Source organism: Dromiciops gliroides, chromosome 1 (assembly GCF_019393635.1).
Source record: "Dromiciops gliroides isolate mDroGli1 chromosome 1, mDroGli1.pri, whole genome shotgun sequence".
NCBI lineage: Eukaryota > Metazoa > Chordata > Mammalia > Microbiotheria > Microbiotheriidae > Dromiciops > Dromiciops gliroides.
Window position 1 is genome coordinate 2,445,224 of NC_057861.1, and position 14,924 is coordinate 2,460,147.

The following is a 14,924-nucleotide window of genomic DNA, read 5'->3' on the forward strand; positions in this document are numbered from 1 at the left end:
CCATCCACGGGGGATTCAGGAAGATGCCACCCAGGCTGCCACGGCCGTGACCACCAGCAGGGCTTCTGCAATCGTCTTGGCTGTAGTAAAAATTGGAGTCAGAGCTGGAGCTGGATGGGTAGTTATTGGGGAAGCCGGGGTAAAAGCAAGGGCGGCCCTTGCGGAGCCTGCGGGCAGCTTCCAGCTCCTCTCTCCACTCCTTCTTCCGGCTGGGCCCCTTCGCCACCTCGATCAGGGGCACGCCAGCCTCTGTCCGTAGTTGGGTCATTTTCCGGGAGGCCTCATCCACTACCAGCTGGAGGCTGTCTAGCACAGGGCCCGTGGCCAAGAAGTCCAAGAATTCAGAGAAGGGTTCAGCCTTGGGGGGCTTCTTGTGACCGTGGGGCCGAGGAGGCATGGGAATGTGGAAAGGACAGGGGGGCCTCGGGGGGCCATGCAGAGGGCCATGCACGGGGCCATGCACTTTGTAAAATCGTCCCATCTCGGGACACACCGGCCTCTTGTGTACCTGAAACTAAAATCAATGGGGACCGTTATTGAGAGGTCGGGAGAGGGGGTTCCTCCAAGGAAGGAAAAAGCCCCCAAGGGTTCTTGACCTGCACGGGAAAGGCTCTTAGGAACTCTGAGTCCTCCATTCCAGACAACTCTCTGAGATGAAAAGTTCTGACCTGTGTTATTAATGGCAGTGTCTCCAGCAGGAGCTCCTGGGTGCCAGGCACTGCAACTAGCAGAACAAAAGCAAACCAGTTCCTCTCCTCAAGGAACTTACATTCTATCGGGAGAAGATACTCAATAATTCTCCAAAGATGAATTAAATACCTCCTGTGAGTGGGCATCTTACTACATGCTGGGGATAGGAAGGAAGAAAGAAGGAAGGAGGGAAGGAAGGGAGGAAGAAAAGGAAGGAATGAAGAAAGGAAGGGAGGGAGGGAAGGATGAAGGAAGAAAAGAAAGGAAAGGAAGAAGCAGGGAATGAAAGAAGGGAGGAAGGAAAGAAGAGAGGAAGGAAGGGATAAATGAAGGAATAAAAGAAGGAAGGGAGGGAGGGAAGGAAGAAATGAAGGAAAGGGAGGGAAGGAGGGAAGAAAGGAAAGAAGGGAAGGAAGGGAAGAAGGAAGGAATGGAAGGAGAGAGGAAAGGAAAGAGGAAAGATCAAAGGAGGGAAAGAATGAAGGGAAGAAGGAAGGAAAGAAGCAAGGCAAACAAGGAAGGAAGGCAGAGAGGAGGGAGGGAGAGAATAAAGGAAGAAGGAAGGGAGAAAAGAAGGGGGAGGGAGGGAGGAAGGAAGGAATGAAAGAAGGAAGAGGGAAAGGAGGAAGGAGGAGAGGGAGGAGGCAAGGTAAGAAGGATTTATTAATTGCTTACTATAAGCCAGTCACAGTGCTAACCACTGAGCCAGAGCCCAGGCTCTTGGATGGGGATGTTAGATGCCCCAGGTCCTCCAGAACCCAAGATAGCACCATCCTCTTCTGAAAAGGGTCATCCAAAGCTCAGAACAAAGCGTTGCCCGTGTGGGGATTCCCATGTCTAATTCTAACTTCTAGAATTCAATCACAAAGGAAAAAACCTCAGTAGAATCCAAGGAGCCACTGCAGGTTTCTAGGGAGGAGGTCTGGATGGGTGTTTGGGCAAGCACATGAGTGGAGTGTGCTGATGGGATCCCACATGCCGGTCCATCCATAGGCACACAGCAATGAATGCCCAGATTGCTGGCAGGGTTAGGGCGCCACAAACATTCATGGGAATGCTTCCATGAGTACTGGGACCCTAGAACTGGGTACAGATGGGTTGCGACTCATTACTCCTTGTTTACAGTGAAAGCAGGGAACGTGCCTTAAGTCACACTGGGAAGGACTGGTTGGAACCCAAGTCTCCCGATTTCTAGGCCAATATACACCCAACTGATCCCAACGAGGCCACCAGGGCTTCTGTGTTTCTCGGACCCTCTTTGCTGGACATTTCCCCTCCCCATGGTGACTACTCAGAATGGGATTGGGAACCTCTCCCCAACCCTATTCCACTTAGCAGCCTGAGGCCTGTCATTCTGAAGAGCCAGCTTGGCCTCAAATCTTCATCTTTGCCCTTGCTTGGAGGAATGGTCTGGCCTGGGAACCAGGTGCAGTGAAGGAGATAATCGGTCTGAGGGAACCCCTACCTAGAAGGTAGCTCCAAAGTCCTTTTGCAAGCCAAGTTATAAGGATGAAGGGGCAGCTCGTCAAGGACAGGGGCTACTTTTTCCATTGAATTTTTCTATTCTCAGAACCCAACGCAATGTCCAGGACACAGCAGGGACAGACACCAGACATGTGATTTCTTTGGAATAGGGAATGCCCAGGTGAGGTGATTCCCACCACAAATGTTACTTGCAGGTCTTAGCTTCTCTACAGTCGATTTTCTTTTACAGGTGCCTGGAGAGGTTAAGTGATTTGCCCAGGGTCACACAGTCACATGAGTCAGATGTGGGACTTGGACCCAAGTCTTCCTGGTTTCCAGGTCGGTTTTCTACCCATCATCTCACAACAGGTGCTTAATAAATGCCTGAAGAGAACTGAATGGATTCGTCTGGTGATTTATTTGTATCTCCCAAAAGAATATAAGCTTCTTGAGGGCAGTTAATCTTTCTCATATTTGTTTTTACATCCTCGGCACCAAGTACATAGTATACGTTTAATTGAATTCTAGTGATAGCCATCAAGGAGCAACTGGGGTTTTTCCAAATGGCATTTCTTACGTAGAATTTTATGTCTATTATTTATTTCATTTGACCAATAGATTGTAAGCTTATTAAGGGCAGGGACTATTTTTCTTTTTTGTTATTGTATCCCAGAACTTCGGACAGCAACACACAGGTGCACACAGCCTAAGATATATGATTTCATCGGTTTAAGGAGCTCCTGTTGGAGAAATGTCAACTAATAATACAGATCAGTACAACTTCATCGTACCTTATCGTTTTAGAGGGTTGCCTAGACTGGAGCAGTGAGATCCAGTGTTGTCTAGGGTCACACAGCCACATCTATCAGAGGCTCCGAGGTCAGCATGCTGGGTGGGCTTTGCCATTCTCTCTAGCCAGCTTAAACAACTTTTGCCCATGGCTTGTGTCTCTCTACAACCCAAGAGGGAGAGCTAACGGGGTTCCTTACAGGTCAATCAATGCTTGCTTATTGCTTGATTCTCCCCTATGTCCCAAGAGCAAGAACTCATTGGGCTCCTGCTAAACAGATGATGAAACTGAGAGTTCAGAAAGGTGATTGACATGCCCCTATGGTCACCCAGACAACTGAGTGGGCAACAGAAGTGGGATCCCAACCCGGGTCTCTTGCCCGCAAATCCGGAGGTCTTTTCACTGAGCACCAACGGCCTTTCTCACCATGGGCTGGCCTTGGGGAAAACTGGGACTGGCTTTCGGAAGGGGCTGCTTGGGTTTAAAATCCAAGGCTCAGGCTTCCTAGTCCCAGCATGTGGCTACCTTGAGGGGCAGGCTGTTGATGATCAAATACTGTGGAATTAAATCTAGGGCATTCCCATGGTAGGAAGGAAGGTAAGGGGCCCCTTTGGAAGAGGAGAGAGAGAATGAGGGTGGAAAGCGACAGTTCAGCTGGGGAACTTGGGCTAAGGTCTATAGAAAAGCAAGAAAAGGCAGTCCTATGGAATTGGGTGGAGATTTGGGGATGGGAGAGATTTTAGGGCCCTGTGGGAGTGTGGGACAGAGCATGTAAGTCCAATGAAGCCTAGGGTACAGTGGGACGTGTGGGATGTGGCTAACTCTTGAAGAGCTTCTGATCAAGCTGGAGAACCATGACAAGGAGTGGCCCCTGGACTAAATTGTGAGGAATGAAGCCCTCTGTTCTATTAGATGAAGTGAGTTCTTTGGCGGGGGTGTGGGGGGGGGAGTCCTAGTGAAGGCATGGGGGAGGAGATTGAAGAGGCAGGGATTCCTGTGGAAGATGGTTGGTGGGGTTGTGAGGAGTGGGGGCTGAAAGGTGAGCTCTTGTGGACTGTGAGTTCAGTGGGTTAGGAATGAGCTGAGAACCTATGGCACCTGGGTTAGTTGAGGCTGGGTTCCGAGTGTGGAGGTGAAGATTATAGGTGCGAGCTGGGGGCTAGGATCTTGCTGGTGGAACGTTGGAGGACTACCTCAGAGGGACCTCTGCTTCCCAGGAAGAGCTCATCTTACCCTCGCAGGGCGCTGGGTGCCTTCATCGTCTGCCAAATAACCCGAATGGTGGCGGTGACTGCCCGCGGTCCCGTAGTAGATAGGGCCCAAGGCCTCGCTGCTGCGGGAGGCCTTGGATTCCAGGGGCGGGCCAATATTGGTGGTCGAGGCGGTCCGAGGGACGGAGGTCCGGGCGTCCTGGGAGATGTTGCTCAGAGAGGCGCGAGGGAGGGAGGTCCCGGAGCTGTGCCCATTGGAAGTCCGGGAGTCCTGGGAAATGTTGTTGTGGGAGGCCCGACGGATGGAGGTCCTGGAGTCCTGGCCGAGGGAACTCTGTGAGTGACGCTCGTCTAAGGTCAGAGAGTTTTGGCCGATGGAGGTCTGGGACTCTCCGGCCTCCGCGGACCTCAAGGTACTGCCGGCTACGGGTCGCGATTGCTGCCGATCGGTGCCTCTCTTGTGGGGCGCGGAGCTCTTCGAGGCCCGACGTTCGGGACTCTGTGGCTGGATCTCGGAGTCTCTCGAGGTCCGGCCTTCGGAACCCCGTGCGGACAGGTCCAGGAGGGAGCTCCGCAGGATGTCGGAGCTTTCCAAGGACTTCAGGAGAAAGTTCGGCGAGCTCTCCACCTGGGAAGTCCAGGACGTCTGGGCGAGGGAGCCCTGCGAAGTGCGGACTCGGGGGTCTTCCTGGCTCGAGCTCAGCTCGGTCTCCATCTGCCGTCTGGGCTCCGGCTCGGGCTCGCGGACGGTGCCCCTCCCGCTTCAGCTGGGGCTCCAGCTCCCGCTGGCCAAACGCGCCGGCGCTCCGGGCTAGGCTGGGCCGGCTAGCCCCGGCTCTTTCTCACGCTTTCTGGTTCTCTTCGCGCCCTCGCTTCGCCGCCCCACGCCCCGCACGGCCTCTACAGAGGCTCGGTCCGAGGCAGCTCGGAGCGAGCACCAGCAGCCGCTCGCAGATTCCACCAGCTGTGTGCCGCACAATGACGACGGCTCATTTGCATGCCGCTACGCGATTGGCTCGAGGGCATTCGGAGACGCTCCCTATTGGTCTCTGTTCTCGCGGCGGACAAAGGAGTCTTTGTTGCGAAAGCCCGAACGCGGCTCCTAGAGTAAGTGACCAGCAGGGCAGCTTTTACTTAATTACTGGCGGCCTGAGAATGGCAGTCGGGGGCGCGGGCTGGCGTGACCCCCCCAACTCAGTTCTCCCTTTTCCCGCCCTGCTGTCCAGCGCCCCCACTCCTCTGCCTTCGCAGGTGACCCCGCCCCCCGCTTCTCCTACCGCTCCCCTCCCCCCCTGTCCAGCAGGGTCCTCATCCCCCGCCCCGTCGGGCCCCCGCCCCTACAACCCCTCCTCCTGCTCTGTCTTCTCGAATTTCTACCTCTCCGGCTCATTCGATTCCACGGCGTCAATAGCTCCTCTATGCAGCAGAATTGCCTTCGATCTGTCTCACATCTCCCCACCGCATCTGTGTCCGTGCATGCATGCATGCACACGTGATTGAATGCACACGTGATTGAATGCAGGGAGGGGAAGCATTTTTGAAGCATTTGCTATGGGCCTGCCACCGCGCTAAAGGCCGGAAATACATTCTTTTTTTTTTTTTTAGTCAGGCAATTGGGGTTAAGTGACTTGCCCAGGGTCACACAGCTAGTAAGTGTTAAGTGTCTGAGGTCACATTTGAACTCACCTACTCCTGACTCCAGTGCTGGTGCTTTATCCACTGCGCCACCTAGCTGCCCCTAAGGCTGGAAACAGAAATACAAAAGACCTCAAGGTCTACATTCCGTGGCCAGGGTAGGAAGTATCTGGGGGAGTTACCAGGGTGGTGAACTTAGCCAGAGAGTAGTCAACAGTTATGCCCCTTACGGAAATGATTGACTTAATGACCGAGTCAGGAGCAAACGGTAAGACGGTTAGGTGAGATGTGAAGCATAGCTTTGGTCTGGGGCACGTTGGATATAACAGACCATTTGAGTTTGGACTCATTCACTCAATGAAAAGACCTTGGTCCCAAATTGGAAGCAATATAATTTTCATCTTATTTCTTCTAGGCCACGGATTCTTTTTTTTTAATCTTAAGAGTATTTTAATTTTTTCCCAGTTACATGTAAAGACAGTTTGCAATATTTTTTTCTTTTTTTTGCGGGGCAATGAGAGTTAAGTGACTTGCCCAGGGTCACACAGCTTGTAAGTGTCAAGTGTCTGAGGTCAGATTTGAACTCAGGACCTCCTGAATCCAGAGTCAGTGCTTTTCCCACTTCGCCACCTAGCTGCCCCCTTAACATTTGTTTTCATAGGATTTTTTGGTTCCAGATTTTTCTCCCACCCTCCCTTTTCTCCTCTTTCCCCCAAGATGGAAAGCAATCTGATATAGGTTATATATGTACAATGACATTAAACATATTTCTGCATTAGTCATATTGTGAAAGAAGCAGCAGAACACAAGGGGGAAACCTCATAAAAGAGGGGGAAAAACAGCCAAGAAGTAGGAACAGTCTGGTTCAATCTTCATTCAGAATCCACAACTCTTTTTTCTGAATGTGGAGAACATTTTCTATCATGAGTTCTTTGAAATTGTCTTGGATCATTGCACTGCTGAGAAGAGCCAAGTCTATCACAGTTGATCATCACACAGTGTTGCTGTTTCTCTGTACAATGTTCTCCTGGTTCTGCTAATTTCTCTCAGCATCTGTTCTTGCAAATCCTTCCAGGTTTCTCTGAAATCCTCCTCCTCATCATTTCTTTTTCTTTTTTTTTTTTTTAGTGAGGCAATGGGGGTTAAGTGACTTGCCCAGGGTCACACAGCTAGTAAGTGTTAAGTGTCTGAGGCCCGATTTGAACTCAGGTACTCCTGACTCCAGGGCCAGTGCTCTATCCACTGCGCCACCTAGCTGCCCCTTGCTCATCATTTCTTACAGCACAATAGTATTTCATTACATTCATATATCATAACTTGTTCAGCCATTCCCCAATTGATGGACATCCTCTTGATTTCCAATACTTGAGCTGCTATAGATATTTTTGCATATGTGTGTCCTTTTCCCTTTTTTATCCTTTGGAATATAGACCTAGTAGTGGTATTACTGGGTCAAAGGGTATGCACAGCCCCATAGTCCTTTGAGCATAGGCATGGATTCTTTTTTAAAAATAGTATTTTATTTTTTCAAATTACATGTAAAGACAATTTTTAACATTCATTTAAAAACTTTTTTGAGTCTCAAATTTTCTCCTTGCCTTCCCTCCCCTCCTCTCTCCCTAAAAAGGTAAGAATTTTAAATATGTTATAATATATACAATCAAGTAAAACATATTTCCATATTAATCATGTTGTGGGGAGAAAACAGACCAAAAGGGGAAAAAACATGAAAAAGGTAAAGAAAGCAAAAATAGTCTGCTTGGGTTTGCAATCAGACTCCAGTTCTTTCTCTGGGTGTGTATAGCATTTTTTTTTTTAGACTTTTTTTTTTTTTTTTGCAGGGTAATGAGGGTTAAGTGACTTGCCCAGGGTCACACAGCTAGTAAGTGTCAAGTGTCTGAGGCCGGATTTGAACTCAGGTCCTCCTGAATCCAGGGCCGGTGCTTTACCACTGCGCCATCTAGCTGCCCCCTGTATAGCATTTTTTATCATGAGTCCTTTGGTATCATCTTGGATCACTGTATTGCTGAGATGAGCTGTTATTCACTGTTGATTAGGCCATGGATTCTTAATCTGGGGCCCAGGAATTTGTTTTGTGTGTGCATACATACATACACACATGTGTGTATACATAGCTATAGGCACATACATGTATTGTGCAGCCACACATTTGTGTATATGTATACATATGAATACGTACATGTATGTATGCGCACACATTTTATATATGTATTAGGGACAGGTGTGAGTGGGTGCACTGTGTTGTTTCACCAATTTAGATTATGTGTGTCCACATAGATACATCTACCTAGCTGTGGCACCCAAGGAAGTAAGAATAGATATCTCTAGAGTCTCTTCCCCCATCTTTCTTCAAGGGAGAGTTTGATTCCTCCTAGGAGTGGAAGCAGGAAATTGGCACCAGAAGTTGCTACTCTGCTCTCCTCAGAGAGAGGGGGTACCAAGCTAAAATTGCACATATCTGCTTACTTAAATATTGTTAGTTTAAGAAATGGGATTTTGAAGTTCAAGCTGTGGGGGCAGCTAGGTGGCGCAGTGGATAAAGCACCGGCCCTGGATTCAGGAGGACCTGAGTTCAAATCCGGCCTCAGACACTTGACACCAGCTGTGTGACCCTGGGCAGGTCACTTAACCCCCATTGCCCCGCAAAATAAATAAAAATAAAAATAAAGTTCAAGCTGTGCCCCTGATTCTTATCCCTTTTTGGAGAAAGAGTATACATCCAAGGCTTGATCCCCTTCCTACCAGCAGCCAGTTCCACAATGAACACATATAGCAAACAGCAAATAAATGCATTTATCCAGACAGCAAACAGAAAGCAGAGAAACTATACATGAGAATATATACTGGACAGTACACGGAGTAAATGAGTTCTCTCTTTAGGAGTAAGATAATGCAGCTCAACCAAGCCAGGGAGTCTCAGATCTCACCCAAGGTGAAATACCTAGAAGTCCCTTGTCTATATATTACTCTATATTATAGCTTCAATACTATAGTAAGTCAGGTGTACAAGTACAACAGCTCTAGTATAAGGGATGGGGATGTGACTGAGGTGCCAGCTCCTCCACATGGTGGCTTCTTCCAAGAGTCTTTTTCTCTTCAGAGACCCAAAGAGAGTCTGGCCCAGTGAGACTTCTCTGTTGAAGCTGGAAGACAGACGACCAGGACCTCTTTCCTCTCAAGCTCTCACTAACTCTGCCCCACATAAAGGCAAAGAACATTGAATAATCAATTTTCACCAATGAGAAAAGCAGATAGCTGTTGAACCACCTGTTACATATGGAACTGCATTTCTATATAGTTGCTTTCCTTTGTGATTCTATGTGTTAAGCACTTTTTAAGTGCTTAACATGATTCTGAGAAGGGGTCTGAAGGCTCCAGCTGCCTGCATGCCAAAGGAGTCTATAACCCAAAAAAGATCAAAAACCCTTGCCCCAGTCTCTCAGATCTGGAAGGATGCTCCGAGGGCAGCCGCTAGTCCAACCTGACCCAGAAAGAGAATTTGATCTCTACTATCCCCATCATGAGGTGTCACTATTATAAGAATATGCCCCATTTCACTTTGGGACAGCTGTGAAGGTTCAGAAAACACTACACTGAATAGCAAGGACTATTCTTTTTCTTTTCCACCTGTAGCATACATTTTTCCCCCTTTTGTGGGGCAATGAGGGTTAAGTGATTTGCCCAGGGTCACACAGCTAGTAATGTCAAGTGTCTGAGGTCACATTTGAACTCAGGTCTTCCTGAATCCAGGGCCGGTGCTTTATCCACTGCGCCACCTAGCTGCCCCCTGTAGCATACTTTTATTTATTTTTTTTTTTGGTGAGGCAATTGGGGTTAAGTTTTTTGCCCATGGTCATACAGCTAGTAAGTGTCAAGTGTCTGAGGTTGGAATTGAACTCAGGTCCTCTTGAATTCAGGGCCGGCGCTTTATCCACTGCGCCACCTAGCTGCCCCTGTAGCATACATTTAATCAAAGTTTCCTGGATGGATTGATGGGCCAGTTGGTGAGAAGCAATTTCTCCCATTTACCTTTCAGAGTCTCTCTCTTTTAGGAAATAGACAGCAATAAGCCTTTATACAGTGCCTCCTATGTGCCAGGACTGTGCTAAACATTTTTTTACAAGTATCTCATTTAATCCTCACAACAATCCTACAAGGTAGGCACTATTATTATTCCCCTGAGGAAACTGAGGCAGACAGAGGCGAAGTGACTTACCTAGAGTCACGCAGCTTAGTAAGTATCTGAGACTGGATTTGAACTGAGGTCTTCCTGACTCTAGTCCCATTGTCCTAACCACTCCACCACCAGCTGCCTTGCAAATCTTCTAGCCTCTGCGGAGCTTCAGCTTTTGCTGAGTTCTCATTGGGACTTCCTCCTAATAATAGTTAAAGAAACACTGATAAGGTTTCTTATTTCCATGAGACCAAGGAATTCAGACTATATATATATGCACATATATAATGTATATGTATGCACGCATGCATACACGCACATGTAAATCCATAGTATACATATTTCTTTTTATTAGTTCTTTTTCTGGAGGCAGCTAGCATCTTCCTTCATAGATCCTTAGTCTCTCAAAGTTGTTCTTAAAACAATATTGCTGTTACTATATACAACATTCTCTTGGTCCTGTTCCTTTCTCTCTTCATTATGTCATACAAGTCTTTCTATGTTTTTCTAAAATCAACTAGCTCAGCATTTCCTACAGCACAGTAGTATTCCATCACAACCATATACTACAACTTGTTCAGCCATTCCCCAATTGATGGGCATCCCCACAATTTCCAATTCTTTGTCACCACAAAGAGAGCTCCTATACATATTTTAGAACATAGAGGTTCTTTTCCTTTTTCCTTGATCACCTTGGGAATCAGACCTAATAGTGGTATTGCTCGGTCAGAGGGTATAGGCAGTTTAAAAACTCTTTGGGCATAATTCCAGATTGCACTCCAAAATGGTTGGCCCAGTCTACACTTTCACCAGCTCCAGAGCATTTCAAAGTAGTATTGCTCTATAATGTTCTTATCATTGTACAAATTGTTCTCCCAGCTCTGCTCACTTCACTCTGCTTCATTTCCTAGAAGTATTCCTAGTTTTCTCTCAAACTGTCCATTTCATCATTTCTTATGGCACAATCAATTCCATTACATTCGTGTACCATAATTTGTTTAACTATACTTAAGCTGGAAGCTAGTCACGTAGTTTCCAGTTTTGAGCTACTATGAAAAGAGTTGCTGTAAATATGTTTGTATATATGGTTCCTTTTATGCTTTCTTTGATCTCTTTGGGATATAGGCCTAATCATGATATAGCTACGTCAAGGGATGCACATATTCTAGTAACCTTGGGGTTATAGTTCCAAATTTCTTTCCAGAATGTTTGTACCAATTCACAGCTCCACCAATGATGTCTGTTTTATTGTAGTTCCTCCAACTTTTGTGATTTTCCTCTTTTGTTATCTTTTTTAGTTCAGTGGATGTGAAGCAAACCCCCAAAGATCCTAATTACAAAGCTTTTATGCCCTAGTACATGACCAATTTTTGTAAATTTGCCATTATACCAGAGAAGCATGCTTTTCTTTTCCCATTTAGTAATTTCTTTTTGTTGTTGTTGTTGTTGTTTTTGGTTTTTTTGTGAGGCAATTGGGGTTAAGTGACTTGCCCAGAGTCACACAGATAGTAAGTGTCAAGTGTTGGAGACCGGATTTGAACCCAGGTCCTCCTGACTGCAGGGCCAGTGCTCTATCCACTGTGCCACCTAGCTGCCCCAAGTAATTTCTAGATAAATATCATCTCTAAGTATTCTAAATTTCTAACCAGGTCCTATTTTTTTTCTTTTCTTTTCTTTTCTTTTTTTTTTTGGTGGGGCAATGGGGCTAAGTGACTCGCCCAATGTCACACAACTAGTAAGTGTCAAGTGTCTGAACCCGGATTTGAACTCAGGTCCTCCTGAATCCAGGGCCAGTGCTTTATTCACTGCACCACCTAGCTGCCCCCCATAATTTTTTTTTTTGCTAGATGTTTCTATGTCTAGGTCTGAAAGGGGTATAGTAAGGTCTCCCACATTTATAGTTGCACTATCTCTTTCTCTAATTAGATTAACTTCATTTAAAGATTTAGTTATTGTGTTGATGTTGATTCATTATCTATGGTGCCTTTAAAGCATAATATAATTTTTTCTGCATTCATCTTTTTGTCATGTCCCCATCTAGCCTTATCTGAAATCATGATTACCACTTCATCTGAAGTATGAGTTTGCTCCTCTCTCTCATTTTAACTCCATGTGAATATTTGTGTTACAAGTGTATTTCTTTCTTTCTTTTTTTCTTTCTTTCTTTTTTGTTTTTTGGTGGGGCAATAAGGGTTAAGTGACTTGCCCAGGGTCACACAGCTAGTAAATGTCAAGTGTCTGAGGCTGGATTTGAACTCAGGTCCTTCTGAATCCAAGGCCAGTGCTTTATCCACTGCACCACCTAGCTGCCCCCACAAGTGTATTTCTTATAAACAACATATCATCAGGTTCTGTTTTCTAATCCATTTTGCTCTTTTTCTGTTTAAGGTTAAATTCATACTGTTTCCATTTAGGGTTATGGTTATTAAGTGTGGGCTTCTCTCCATATATCCCATGTAAGATATAAGCACTGACCTTTCCTTGTAACAGAGGTATCTGCCCATGTTCTGTTCCCCATCCTGAGGTCCCCATAAACTTTTCCAAAGTTTAACACTCAGTTTGGGTCTCACCTGAGTTGTGGAAGAGAAGTCCTCAAATTCCACTGGATTCTGATTGCTGCTCCAGGTAGATCTTGGTATTGCAAGGAACGTGCTTCTAAGATTTGACCATCTCACAGGAGCCTGTTCTAAACCTCACTCGTGTGACAGGGAGCCTCCTCTTATTCCTGCAGCCCTGTCAATGCTCAGCATTTGGGGAGCATTTCCCTTGGGCGGAGAGGCTTCTCTACCTTTAGATGCCTCGTTTCTCATTTCAGACTTTCCTCTGACCCTCCAGATCAGAGTCTGGTCACATGCTTCTTTTACTCATGTGGAGTCTGGACTCACAAAATTGAATCAACCATTGCGAATTTAATTGGAGCCTCACCCAATTGGGAGCTTGGCTTTAGACCTCACTGATCAGCAGCATTTGGCTTATGCTTCCACTTAGTTTCGCCCTTTCCTGCTGCCCTGGAGCCTCTGTTCTGGCTCAGCTGCACCCGTGTCAGTAGCTTGCCACCTTTTTGTCCAGATGGTCTGATACTCATTACAGTTCTTTATATCTGTAAGCACAAAACAAATCTCCGACACTTTAAAAGCCAAGTACAACGACCATCATCTCAATAATAATAGCTAGCAAAAATAAACAAACAAATAAATAAATAGCATTTTTATAGTCCTTTAAGGTGTGCAAAGCACTTCATGACAACCCTGTAAGGCAGGTCCTATTATTATCCCTGTTCTGAAAATGAGAAAACTGGAGCAGAGGTTAAGTGATTTGCCCAGGGTCACACAGTTAGTACAGTACTGCAGCAAGATTCTAACCCTGGTCTTCCCAACTCTAAGTCTCAAACTCCAGCTGCTGTGCTTCCTAGCTGACAACAACAAATAATAGATACATAATCATGAACAGAAATGGATAAACAGTCAGGTTCCTTAAGCCTAAAGAAGGCATCAGCAAAATCTGATAGCTCTTCCTTGAACCCCCTTCCCCCCCACACCCCAGTAATCACTCAAAAGATCCCTTAAATCTACTTTATTGGTGATAAAGTCTTTTGGACAGAAACCCGATTCCAAAGACACCATTTAATTGGGGAGGAAAAATCAGTGCCCTGAGTTTTAGGCACAAAGCTGCCAGAGACAAATTTCTAAAGATCTTAGTTGAGAGCTCCCCAAAGGGGAGAGGTTCCCCATGCCTTTGGGTTGCTTGTTTGGTTGTTTTTGGAGACTAGCGATCCCTGTCTTGTTTAGGCTGGAAGTGCCAATGGCCACTCAAAGATTCCAATGCTATCAGCACGGAAGTTTTGACATGTTCTGCTTCCTACCTGGGCCAGTTCTTCTCTCTTTGGGTGGTTTAGTGGCCCATCTACTCTCTAAGGGCTCACTATATGGGGGTTGGACTTGGTATGGACATCCTATTTATTGATGAAAGCTCCTACTGCCGCTCAGAAGGCCAGATGACTCAAGCTATCAGGCTCAGCCTTCTTTCCCCAGCACCGTGGACCACATAGAGGTGTGGGTCCCCACAGCCAGCTCCCTATGTTCTTGTAAACCTTTCCAACATAAGACATTTTCAAGGTACAATTTATTGTATTCCCAAACAAACAAACAAAAGGAATGCCACAATTAGTTAAAACATAGTTATAGAGCTCAATGAATAGTTTTGATTCACTAAACAGAACAATAGTGATTTAAAATGTTGGTACGATCCTGGAGAATCATTTTCCAAAATCATTTGATCTGGTCAGGGGGAGAAACAGGTAATAACCTTAATTAGATTATGATGTTCCTCAGACTAGACTAGGAAGTATCTGAAACAGTGGAACTAAATAACCCAGTGTTCAATAAACTAGAAAATATAAATTCCTCAGAAAAGAACTCTATTTGAAAAAAACAAACTACTGGGCAAATGAAAACAGTCTGGCAGAAATTGGGTTTGACTAACACTTTATATTGTAGTCTACAATAAATTCTAAATGGATACATGATTTTAATACTAAAGATCATACCTCCCCCCAAAAAATAGAAGAAAAAGAGATCATATACCACTCACAGCTATGAACAGGAGCTATATTCTTTTTTTTTTTTTTAGTGAGGCAATTGGGGTTAAGTGACTTGCCCAGGGTCACACAGCTAGTAAGTGTCAAGTGTCTGAGGCCAGATTTGAACTCAGGTCCTCCTGACTCCAGGGCCGGTGCTCTATCCACGGCACCACCTAGCCACCCCAGGAGCTATAGTCTTAATCAAACAAGGGATAGAGACAATTACAAAAGATAAAATAGTTTACTTTGATTACTTGAAACCGAAAGCTCCTGGATAGATAACATTAATACATCTTGGATAAGAAGGAAATGGTTTAATGGGGAGAAAATCTTTGCACCAAATTTCTCTGATGAGAGTTT